At 37.0% G+C, this 12,731-nt stretch overlaps 1 protein-coding gene across 4 annotated transcripts in view; it reads right to left on the minus strand.

Annotated features, from left to right (window-relative positions):
- The window catches only part of C17H12orf40 (chromosome 17 C12orf40 homolog), a 102,617-nt gene that overhangs the window by 5,713 nt on the left and 84,173 nt on the right, over window positions 1-12,731 (minus strand). For 3 of the 4 annotated variants that reach the window (XR_009222554.1, XR_009222553.1, XR_009222551.1), the window contains 2 exons: window positions 4,472-4,744; window positions 607-838 (listed from right to left, as the gene is read on the minus strand). The gene's annotated coding sequence lies outside the window, so the exon portion shown is untranslated. The remainder of the gene's footprint in view (window positions 1-606; window positions 839-4,471; window positions 4,745-12,731) is intronic. The other variant, XR_009222552.1, reaches the window with a different exon arrangement.

The following is a 12,731-nucleotide window of genomic DNA, read 5'->3' on the forward strand; positions in this document are numbered from 1 at the left end:
AATGATATTTTACCTCTTTTGATCATGGGTAAACTCAACTTACCTTTAAAAGATATTTTACAATACCTAAAAATTGTTCAAAGGAGTTACTCTAAATAATAAATGTAAAACTTTGAAATGAAGTGCTTAAGAACTCTTGAAATATTATTTCTGGTTGTTGTCAGACGTTATGTTACCACGTTCATGTTAACCAGATGTTAACATGAACCATTATGTTGGGCTGACAAAAATTATTTTTGGTTATTACTTTGTAAATGAAAACAAAATACCTGCTGGATGACCAGCTGACAGTTCCTTTTGGAACTCTGTTGCTCTCCATTGTCATTCTGCAACAACCATAACTCTTATCAGCAAACATTATATTATTGTTTGATCTGGGCAGCCACTAGACTTAGCTCCACAGTTAGGGTGTGCCATCCTAAGCCCAACTATAGAAATAGCCCAAGGAGATCAGAGCTCTGAAGACACTAGATACACTGTCATTCAAAGGCTTTCAATGGAGTTGCATCTTAACCAAAGATTCTAATATCAGCAGGTAAGGCAAAAATACTACAGTCAAAATGACCCTTGAAAATCCCATAAATTATGCATAAAGTGTCCACTCACCTGGACACTTGACTGGTACAGTATATGTCTGTATCAGTGGCCAGAAAAGTCCTCATTTAATTGTCTAATCCTGTGGGGTAAACATTGTCATCCTTTTCTGGATACTAAAACTGAAGTTCAGAACATTTTGGTGACTTGCCCACGATCACACACTAGGAAGTGGTAGAAGACTTTTCTCTGCAATGACTACTCCAACGGTCTTCCTCTCTTGGTCTTCATTTGGAATGTCCTCCTGTCAGACCCAGGCAGAAAGATTAAAAAATAGAGAGACATTGTGGAATTCTTATGTAATAACTTAAAGGGTGTGCAGAAAAAGAAAGAGATACCTCATTTTAACCTGGACTATATAGACACAAATCCTGAAAACCTTTGATTTGGGGATTCTTCTCCAAATACGAAGCAGTATATAGTAAATTGTTTAAGAGATAAGACCAAATGCAAATTGTCTAGCTTTGAATCCCAGCTTTTCCGCTTACTGCCTGGTAACCTCAATAACTGAGTTACGCTTTGCCTCATTTTCTTGTCTGTAGAATGGAAATGCTGTTACTCTTTACCTCACATATGTGTCATGAGGGTTACATCAGTTAATTGTGTCAAGTATTTCAAGCAATGGCACATAGTAAGTGCTGGATAACTGTTGGCTGTTCTTAGTATCATCATCCACACGCTATCCCTGATGTTCCTAAGGTCACGATGCCCAAAATATTCTTATAAATTCCCTTCCTGGCAACAACTGCTAGGGACAGGAGCACGTGGGCTTCTCTGACATATGTCATACAGTCTGTGCGACCACAGCAGCCAGGCTCCCTGCTGACCAGAATGGGTTGAGCTGATCTGGCTGATTAGCCTGATGTCCCACTTCCTTTCTCCATCTCTTTTCCATGCACATCCTCCTGAATGGCACAGTTGATGAGAAGCACAACCTTCTCATATTCTCCAGATTAACAGGATTTAATATACAATTTCTATTTATGTGATCTCTCAGGTCAAGAAACAAAAATAACTTTAGAAAAATCTCTAAGTACTCTATCATTTAAATTCCTTTCAGCATTTAAAAAACAATTTTTGAAATCCTCTCCAAACGAAAACCGACATTAATCCTTCACTAATTGGCTATAGTGAAATTAAGCTCATAATATTATAGATGCTATTTTTTTACCTTTCATATTTCATACACTTTTCCACTATACTTATGAAAATTAATTTCAGATGTGAGCATGCCAAGTAAGTTCATTTTTTATGTGAAAGAAAATACCGACATGCTTTACTTTTAGCAAATGGATACTAAACTCACAAAACAGATTTGTTAAAGCAGCAGGTCTCAAAGTGTGGTCCTCAAATTAGCAGCACTGGCATCACCTGTGAGTTTGTTACAACTATAAATCTGTGGGCCTCACTCGACCTACTGAATCAGAATCTCTGGGGATATAACCCAGGAAACTTTTTTGTTTTTGTTTTTTTAAGTATAATTGATATATAATGTGTAAGTTTAAGGTATACAACATGTTGATACATTTATATATTGCAATATGCTACCACCATAGTGTTAGCTAACCCCTCTATCACGTCACATAATTATCATTTCTTCTTTGTGGTAGGAGCAACTAAGATCTAGTCTCTTAGCAACTTTGAAGTTTATAATACAGTATTGTCTATAATTACTATGCTGTGCATTAGGTCTCCAGGACTTTTTGTTTACTAGTTCCAAGTTCGTACCCTTAAACAACGTATCTCCAATTCCCCCAACCTCCAGCCTCTGGTAACTACCATTCTACTCTCTGTTTTCACAAGTTCAGCTTTTTTAGATCAGGAATCTATATTTTGGCAAACTCTCCAGGTTATTCTTAAGCACATGATAGTGTTGGAACTACTGCATTAGAATTTTGAAATCATCACTTTAAAAAGAAATCAGCAGCATTTTCTTTCAAATGGTGAGATCATCTAGTGAATAATAAACTGATTGAGCGGATTATATGCAAGTTACTTAGGAATTCACAATGCTAAGTCATTTCTAACTGAGGGGCTTTGCATGTGGTGTTACCTCTACCTGCTATGCTTGTGTATCTAGTTCCTTCTTGTCATTCAGGTAGCAGCTCAAAATCATCTCCTCTGAAAGCCTGCCTTGACTATACAATTTAATCACATCCTTCCTCCCCAATACATTATCATGTAACCTTGTTTTATTTTCTTCCTAGTATTTATCACTATTTGAAAACTATTTTTCTCATTTCTTGTCTGTTTTTTTCTACTAGAATATACACTGCCTGACAGCAAGAAACTTGTATTATTCACTACTGACTTACTACTGACTCTCCAGCACCTCATACAGTGCCTAGCACATAGTATGTGCTCAATAAATATCTAAAGACTGAATGGATACATGCATTGCAGGTGCTCCTGTGGCCTGCAAAGGAGCAGTGGAAATTTTTCCTGGGCTGGAAAAAAATGATTAAAATTCCACCATGGCACCAGGCCAATATCAAAGAGCATGCTTTGTAAATGAACCTCTGTATAACAAAGATGTTTTAATCAAACAGCAAAATCCAGTTGGTATATGAGTGCATGTATATTCACATCAACTCATTTGGATGATAAATTTGGTTTCTTATGATTCCTGTTAAAAGGGGAAAATCTAATAACAAAAATCATTAAATATTAGGATAGCAAGGTTGGGGTGGAATTTGCATGTTTTATAATAAATTATTCTATTTCTACATTGTCTTTCTAGAGTAACAATTCACACTTAGTATATGCTGGATATTTTATATACATCATTTCATTCTATTCTCACAAAAACCTTATTTCAAATGTACTATTATTACCCCTATTTTATGGATGAGGAAATAATTTAGTCACAGGAAGTAAAATTACTTATGTTAGGTAGAACAGCTTATAAAGTCTGAACTTAGACCCAGATCAGTTTGTGCCAAAGTCATTTTTAACCACTACCCTTTATTGTTTCTTTTTTACAATGAGCTTTATATCATGGAAAATTTTATAACTGCCTCTACCTGAAAATTTTTGTACTATTTTCCTCCTGCAGAGTCACTATTTATAGATTTAGGAACTGAAACATAACTGCTGGATAAAACTGATAGTATAATTTAGAGGCAATGAGAAAGGATTGGGATTTAAAATCTAAAATCATCAGTAATTTCCAAAAACATGCCCAAATTCACATTTATGAATTAACCCATAGAATCCTAATAAGCTTCCTTGCTCGGAAGTCTGCTGTGTCTGAAACTAATATAGCTACTCCAGCTTTCTTTTGATTAGTGTTAGCATGGTATATCTTTCTCCATCCTTTTACTTTTAATCAATATGTGTCTTTATATTTAAAGTGGGTTTCTCGAAGACAACATATAGCTGGGTCTTGTTTTTTGATCCACTGTGACAACCTGTTTTTCAATTGGTATATTTAGACCATTGACATTTTAAAGTGATGTAATAGCTACCATAGTTGTTACTGTTTTCTATTTGTTGCCTTTGTTCTTTGTTTCTATTTTTGATTTCTACTTTTTCTGCCTTTTGTGGTTTTAATTGAGCATATTGTATGATTATATTCCTCTCTTTTCTTAGCATATCAATACTTTTTTTATTAGTGGTTGCCTAGAGTTTACAACGTACATGCACGACTAATACAAACCCACTTTCAAATAACACTATCCCCCTTCACAGGTAGTCCAAGTATCCTATAATAACAAAATAGTCCTAATTCTTCCTTCCTGTCCCTTGTATCACTAATGTCATTCATTTCATTTGTACATAAGGTATACATTGAAAACACTGTTGCTATTATTGTTTTGAACAAACTGTTATCTGTTCGATCAATTAAGAGTAAGAAAAATAAAAGTTTTTAATTTACCTTCACTCATTCCTTCTCTAATGCTCATCCTTTCTTGATGCGGATCGAAGTTTCTGACCTATATCTCTTTCTTTATCTCTGAAGAACTTCTTTTAACATTTCTTGCAAGCCAGGTCTACTGGGCAACAAATTCCCTCAATTTTCTTCTGAGAAAGTCTATTTCTCCTTCACTTTTGAAGGATAATTTCACAGGATCCAGAATTCAAGGTTGGTAGGTTTTTTCTCTCAACACTTTAAATATTTCACTCCACTCTCTTCTTGCTTAGTTGATTGCTTAAAAGAAATCAGATGTATTTCTTATCTTTGCTCCTCTATAAGGAAGGTGTTTTTTCCTCAGGCTTCCTTCAAGACTTTTTCCTTATCTTTGATTTTCCACAGTTTGAATGACATGCCTAAGTATAGTTTTTTTTGGTATGTATTTGAGTTTCCTAGATCTTTGGTTTGTTATCTGACATTAATTTGGGGAAATTCTCAGTCATTATTGCTTCAAATATTTCATCTGTTCCTTTCTTTCTTGTCCTTCTGGTATTCCCATTACGTGCACGTTACGTCTTTTTTAACTGTCCACAGTTTTTGGATATTCTGTTCAATTTTTTTAAATTCTTTTTTCTCTTGGCTTTTCAGTTTTGAAAGTTTCTATTGATACATTCTCAAGTTCAGGGATTCTTTCCTGAGCCATTTCCAGTCTACTAATGAAGCCATCAAATGCACTCTTCATTTCTGTCACAACATTTTTGATCTCTAGCATTTCTTTTTATTCTTTCTTAGAATTTTCACCTCTCTGCTTACATTACCCATCTCTTCTTGCATGTTGTCTACTTTTCCCATTAGAGCCCTTAGCATATTAATCGTAGTTTTAAATTCTTGGTCTGATAATTTCAACATCCTTGCCATACCTGAATCTGGTTCTGATGATTGCTCTGTCTCCTTGAACTGTGTTTTTTGCCTTTAGTATGCCTTGTAATTTTTTACTGAAAGCTGGACATGATATATTGAATAAAAGGAACACCAGTAAATAGGCCTTTAGTGATATAGTGGTGAGGTGTGGGAGGAGGGAAAGTGTTCTATATTCCTATGATTAGGTCTCAGTCTTTTAGTGAGCTGGGCCCCCTGGGCTATGAACTTCACAAGTGCTTCTCAGTTTTTTTCTCCCCTTAGGTGGGACAGGATGGCTAGAGGGAGCTGGAGTTGGGTATTTTCCTTCCCAGGTCAATTAGGCTCTGATAAAGCCGCAGCAGGTTAGGCTCCAGTAACAGTTTCTCTTGAGGCCTTGTTAAGAAAAACAGAATGCTCTGGACTATTTCAAAATGATTACCTTTATCTCCTCCTGCCAGAAGCCTAAGAGGATTTTTCACCAGTCTTCACTGATAGAACCTGGCAGAGCTCTTGGAAGTAAAACTCAAAAAAAGTATATGGGAGCCTCACTATGACTGCAACCTCCTGGAATTTTTAACTCAGACTTTTCTACACTGAGCCTCCAGCAATCCATCGATTACAGTTTAGGTTCCTTACCTTGGCACTGGTTTCTGTGGAGGTTTCTGCTCTTGACTTTCTGCTTAGGCAAGTTGTGATTTTCTGTGTCCTCCTCTCTGTCTCCAATTTTGGGGGCAGCAATTTGCCCTGTGACCTCATTTCTCATATGGAAGAGTTGTTGATTTTCAGTTTGTTCAGTTTTTTACTCGTTGTTAGGAAGGAATGTAACTTCCAAGCTCCTTACATGCTGGACTAGAAACATAATAAGCTTCCTCAACTCTGTAAAACGCAATTTGAAAAACTTCTACTGAAGTAGACAACTTTTTATATGCTTGAAGAGGCATTTTCCCTAACAGGAGGAACTACTAGACAAGTGACCAGAACACACTGAAGCCTTTTCAGAGGTGTTCACAGTCAGAAGTCCCTGAGCTCTAAGACTGCTCTACCTTTAGAAACCAAAATTAAACAAATTACCTTTATTTTTGAAGTTTAATCAGAAATCTCAGGTAACCTGAAGATGCCAATACGGAAGCCCTCAAATTGCTAGATGTTAGAGTTCATTTATCAACACACTTAGTAAACATAACATAGGTATAACTGGCAATTACATGACCTCTTCCTCCCTCAAAAAAAAGGGATGTTGAGGGGGATTCAAGATGGCAGCATAGGAAGAGCCTGATTACCTCCCCCCACTTTCACAATATACAGCTACAGAAGGGTCAATTACCCCTGAAAAGAAACTAAGAGCTAGTGGAACACCTGCTCCACAACAAAGGAGAAAAAGGACCACAGCAAGATGGGTAGGAGAGGCAGAAATACCCCAAATACCCCTCCCCAGCATGGTGGCACACAATAGGGAGGGATCTCACCAGACAGATGGGCACTTCTCCTGCAGGAATAAGAGGTGGGCTACCCACATCAGGCAGCCCAGCGCCTGCGATCTACACCAGAGAAACAGGTTCCCAAAACATATGGCATAGAAAACCCAGGGGCTGACAACAAAGGCTCCCAAAATGCCATAGGAAACTGAGATTTCCCCTCTTAAAGAGTATGCACATAGTCTCACTCACCTGGAGACCCAGCAAAACAACAGGAGTTTTAAAAGTACTGAGACTATATATGAAAGAGAGTCATTTGTGAATCTAAAAACAGTAGCTGGAGGGGTGGCAGATGGTGAAAACACTCACTGGAGACTGGGGCGCTGGTGGAGGCCATTGTTGCGCTCCCCACCTAACCTGCCAGCACAGGTGGTTACAGCATTCCCCATTCTCTGGCAAGTCGTATGGGTGCTCTGGCAAGTCATGCGGGTGCAAATGGACACGGCATTCTCCTGCTCCCTAGCTCAAATCATGCAGCTGTGACTAAAGAATACAAGTGGTAGAGGCATTACTCCACTCCCAGCCTAAAGCCAAGATGACACTCCCCTGCACCTGGGCTGAGGCTGACAAGAGTGAGCAGTCACATTCTCTTGCTCCCAGGCTAACAAGCCCAGTCTAACACCACACAAGAGCACAGACAAGGCACACTCCTGCTGCAATGCGGAAGCCCATGAGCACACTCGTTCAAGTCATCTCCCCCACCTCCGCCACCCCTTTTCTGAAGCCAGAAAGCAAGCCCCACCCCCTACACTCTCAAACTGCCTAGCTAAAGCCAACAGGCTCATGTAATCAACACAGGGGACACTCTTTTATTGCTCAGCCCTGGTGGCTGGTGTTCCTGAGCTCCATGGGAATGTAGCAATCAGAAAGACAGTTCTTAGCAGGCCACCACCCCAGGGCACTGCACAGACAGCAGACTGAAACACAACCCTAGCCTTCCTTTAAAAAAGGCATATTTACTTAGCCTGGAGCTTCACCCTGAGGGGCAGACTTCAAGTTTCCCACACATGTAGCGGCTAAGGAGGTGCTCCCAGGAAACGCAAGCAAGGAGATACTACCCTTGCCCACCTACTTGGCCTCACTACAGCTCAACAAGACTCCCCAGAAAGGAGCTTATACACTCACTGGAGCCCCAATATTTGCAACTATTGCCTAGGGAACATCTCCAGATCTCCTGGTCTGGAAGCCAGTAGGGATTACAACTGCAGCCCCATAGGGCTGTATATATTTGCATCAGACTCAAACTAAGTGGTAAATGAGATTTCTCCCCTTGGAACACTGACGGGTCTTGGCACACCCTCAACAACAGTGGCATATCAAGAATAAATCGGGTAGTCTAGACAACCACAAAGGTTCGAGAGACAACCAAGAGCTAGGGTAGCGTTGAATGGGAAGGATCTTCACCTGCACAAGGCCACACCTTCAAGACTGAGAGGTAGCAGTTTCCCCTAATACATAAAAACAAAGACAGAAAGCCAAGCAAAAGGAAAAAAACAAAGAAATATGTTCCAAACGAAGGAACAAGACAAAACCTCAGAAAAAGACCTTAATGATATGAAAATAAGTAATCTACCTGATAAAGAATTCAAAGTAATGGTCATAAGGATGCTCACAGAACTTGGGAGAAGAATGGATGAACACAGTGAGAACTTCAACAAAGAGTTAGAAAATATAAGAAGGAGCCAATCAGAGCTGAAGAATGCAATAAGTGAAATGAAAAATACACTAGATGGAATCAATAGCAGATTAAATGATAGAGAAATATAGATTAACAAGCTAGAAGACAGGGTAGTACAAATCACCCAATCAAAACAGCAAAAAGAAAAAAGAATTTTAAAAATTTTTAAATTTTAAAAAATGAGGAAAGTTTAAGGGACCTCTGGGACAACATCAACCACAGTAACATTTGTATTATTAATTTATTACATGTTATTTAATAATAAATATTATATTTATTATTAATTGTAATTATTAATTGTAATTATTATTTTAATTACTAATTATTATAATTTGCATTATTTTTCTTCTCTCCAGAGGAGAAGAAAGAGAGAAAGGAGCAGAAAACCTATTTGAAAAGGCAAATGGTTGAAAACTTCCCTAACCTGGCTAAGGAACCAGACACCCAGGTCTAGGAAGTACAGAGAGTCCCAAACAAGATGAACCAAAAGAGATCCGCACCAAGACATATCATAATTAAAATGGCAAAAGTTAAAGATAAAGAGAGAATCTTAAAAGCAGTGAGAGAAAAACAACTAGTCACATACAAGGAAACCCTATAAGACTATCAGCTGATCTTTCAGGAGAAACTTTACAGGCCAGAAGGAAATGACATGCTATATTCAAACTGCTGAAAGGAAAAAACTTACAACAAAGAATTACCTCTACCTGGCAGGGTTATCATTCAGAATTGAAGAAGAATTTCCCAGACAGGAAAAACTAAAGGAGTTCACCACCACTAAACTGGCCTTATAAGAAATGTTAAAAGGACTTCTTTAAGCAGAAACCAAAAGGCCATAACTAGAAATAAGAAAACATATGAAAGAAAAAACTTCACTGGTAAAGGCAACTATATAGTAAAGGTAGTGGATCAACTACTTATAAGACTAACATGAAAGTTAAAGGACAAAAGCAGTAAAATAAATTGTAACTTCAATACGTAGTTAAAGAATACACAAAATGAAAAGATGTAAAATATGACATCAAAAACATGAACTGTTGGTGGGGAGGTAAAAATATAGAGCTCCTAGAATGCATTCAAACTTAAGCAACTTTCAACTTAAAATAGACCGCTATATATACATAGATTGTTACATACAAACCCCATGGTATCCACAAACCAAAAACCTATAATAGATATACAAAAAAAAAAGAGAAAGGAGCCCACACATGACAAGAAAGAAAGTCATAAACCACAAAAGAAGAAAGCAAGAGAAGAAAAAAGGAAGTGAGAAGAACTATGGAAACAACCAGAAAACAATTAATAAAATGGCAATAAGTACATACCTATCAATAATTACTTTATATATAAATCGACTAAATTCTCCAATCAAAAGACAAAGTGTAGCTGAATGGATAATAAAACACACCCATCTACATGCTACCTACAAGAGACTCACTTCAGATCTAAAGACACACAGACTGAAAGTGAAGGGATGGAAAAAGATAGGCCACGCAAATGGAAACGAAAAGAAAGCTGAAGTAGCAATACTTACATCAGACAAAACAGACTTAAAACAAAGACTGTAACAAAAGACAAAGAAGGGCAATACCTACTGATAAAGGGATCAATCCAACAAGAGGATATAACATTTGTAAATATTTATGCACCCAACATAGGAGCACCTAAATATATAAAGCAAACATTAACAGACATAAAGAGAGAAACTGAAGTAATACAATAATAGTAAGGACTTTACTACCTCACTTACATCAAAGCATAGATCCTCCAGACAAAAAATCAACAAGAAAACATTGCCCTTAAATGACACATTAGACCAGATAGACTTAATAGATATACACAGAACATTCCATCCAAAAACTGCAGAATACCCATTCTTTTCAAGTGCACATGGAACATTCTCCAGGATAGATCACATGTTAGGCCAAAAAACAAGTCTCAATAAATTTAAGAAGAGTGAAATGATATCAAGCATCTTCGCTGACCACACTGATGTAAAACTAGAAATCAATTACATGAAGAAAACTAGAAAGAACACAAATACGTGGAGATTAAACAACATGCTACTATACAACCAATGGGTCAACAAGAAATCAAAGTGGAAATAAAAAATACCTTGAGGGCCGGCCCTGTGGCTTAGTGGTTAAGTGCGTGCTCTCTGATGCTGGCGGCCCAGGTTCGGATCCCGGGCGCACACCGACGCACCGCTTCTCCAGCCACGCTGAGGCTGCGTCCCACATACGGCAACTAGAAAGCTGTGCAACTATGACATACAACTATCTACTGGGGCTTTGGGGCAAAAATAAATAAATAAATCTTTAAAAAAAAAAAATACCTTGAGACAAATGAAAATGGAAAAACAACATTCTAGCATCTATGGGATGCAGCAAAAGCAGTTATAAGAGGAAAGTTCATAGTGATACAGGCCTACCTCAAGAAACAAGAAAAATCTCAAAAAATCTAACTTTACACCTAAAGGAACTTGAAGAAGAACAAACAATGCCCAAAGTTAGTAGAAGGAAAAAAATAATAAAGATCAGAAATAAATGAAATAGAGACTAAAAAAACAATAAAGAAGATCAATGAAACTAAGAGCTGGTTCTTTGAAAAGATAAAGAAAATTGATAAACCTTTACTCAGACCCATCAAGAAAAGAGGGGCGTGAATAAATAAAATCAGAAAAGAACGAGAAGTTACAACTAACACCACAGAAATACAAAGGATCATAAGAGATTACTACGAACAATTATATACCAACAAATTGGACAACCTGGGAGAAACAGATAAATTTCTAGAAACACATAATCTTTCAAGACTGAATCATGAAGAAATAGAAAATATGAATAGACCAATTACTAGAAACAAAATTGAATCAGTAATTAAACTCTTCCCCAAAAAAGTCCAGGACCAGACAGCTTCACAGGTGAATTCTACCAAACATTGAAAGAAGAGTTAATACTTATCCTTCTCAATCTATTCCAAAAAATAGAGCAAGAGGAAGGAATGCTTCCAAACTCATTTTACAAAGCCAATGTTACCCTGATACCAAAACCAAACACAGACACGGCAAAAAAAAGAAAAAAAAAAAGAAAATACAGGCCAACATCCCTGATGAACACAGATGCAAAAATCGTCAACAAAGTATTAGCAAACCAAATTCAACAACACTTTAAATGGATCATACACTAGGATCAAACGGGATTTTATTACAGGCATGCAAGGATGGTTCAATATCTGCAAATCAATGTGATATGCCACATTAACAAAACGTAGGATAAAATTCATATGATCATATCAAGAGATGCAGAGAAAGCATTTAAAAAAATTCAACATCCATTTATGATAAAAACTCTCAACAAAGTGCACATGCAGAGAATGTACCTCAACGTAATAAAGGCCATATATGATGACAAACCCACAGCTAACATACAGCTAACATCATATTCAAAAATGAAAAACGGAAAGCTTTTCCTCTAAGATCAGGAACAAGACAAGGATGCCCACTTTTATCACTTTTATTCAACATAGTAAGGAGGTCCTAGCCAGAGCAATTAGGCAAGAAAAAGAAATAGAAGGACTCCAAATAGAAAGGAAGAAATAAATAAAACTATCTCTATTTGCAGATAATATTTCTGTATTATGTATAGAAAACTCTAAAGACACCATCAACAAACTGTTAGAAATAAATAAATTTAGTAAAGTTGCAGGATACAAAATCAATATGCAAAAATCAGTTGTGTTTTTACATACTAATAACAAACTATCAGAAAGAGAAATTAAGGACACAATCTCATTTACATTTACATCAAAAAGAATAAAGTACCCAGGAATAAATTTAACCAAGAAGGTGAAAGACCTGTACTCTGAAAACTAAAATATTGATGAAAGAAATTGAAGATGACACAAATAAAAAGACATACTGTGCTCATGAACTGGAAGATGTAATATTGTTAAGATGTCCATACTATCCAAAGAAAACCACAGATTCAATGCAATCCCCATCAAAGTTCCAACAACATTCTTCACAGAACTAGAACAAAGAATCCTAAAATTTGTATGGAACTACCAAAGAGCCTGAATAGCCAAAACAATCTTGAGAAAGAAGAACAAAGCTGGAGGTATCATGCTCCCTGATTTCAAACTACACTACAAAGCTACAGTAATCAAAATAGTATGGTACTGGCACAAAAACAGGCAAAAAGATCAACAGAAAAGAATAGAGAGGCCAGAA

Source organism: Diceros bicornis, chromosome 17 (genome assembly GCF_020826845.1).
Source record: "Diceros bicornis minor isolate mBicDic1 chromosome 17, mDicBic1.mat.cur, whole genome shotgun sequence".
In the NCBI taxonomy this organism is placed as follows: Eukaryota; Metazoa; Chordata; class Mammalia; order Perissodactyla; family Rhinocerotidae; genus Diceros; species Diceros bicornis.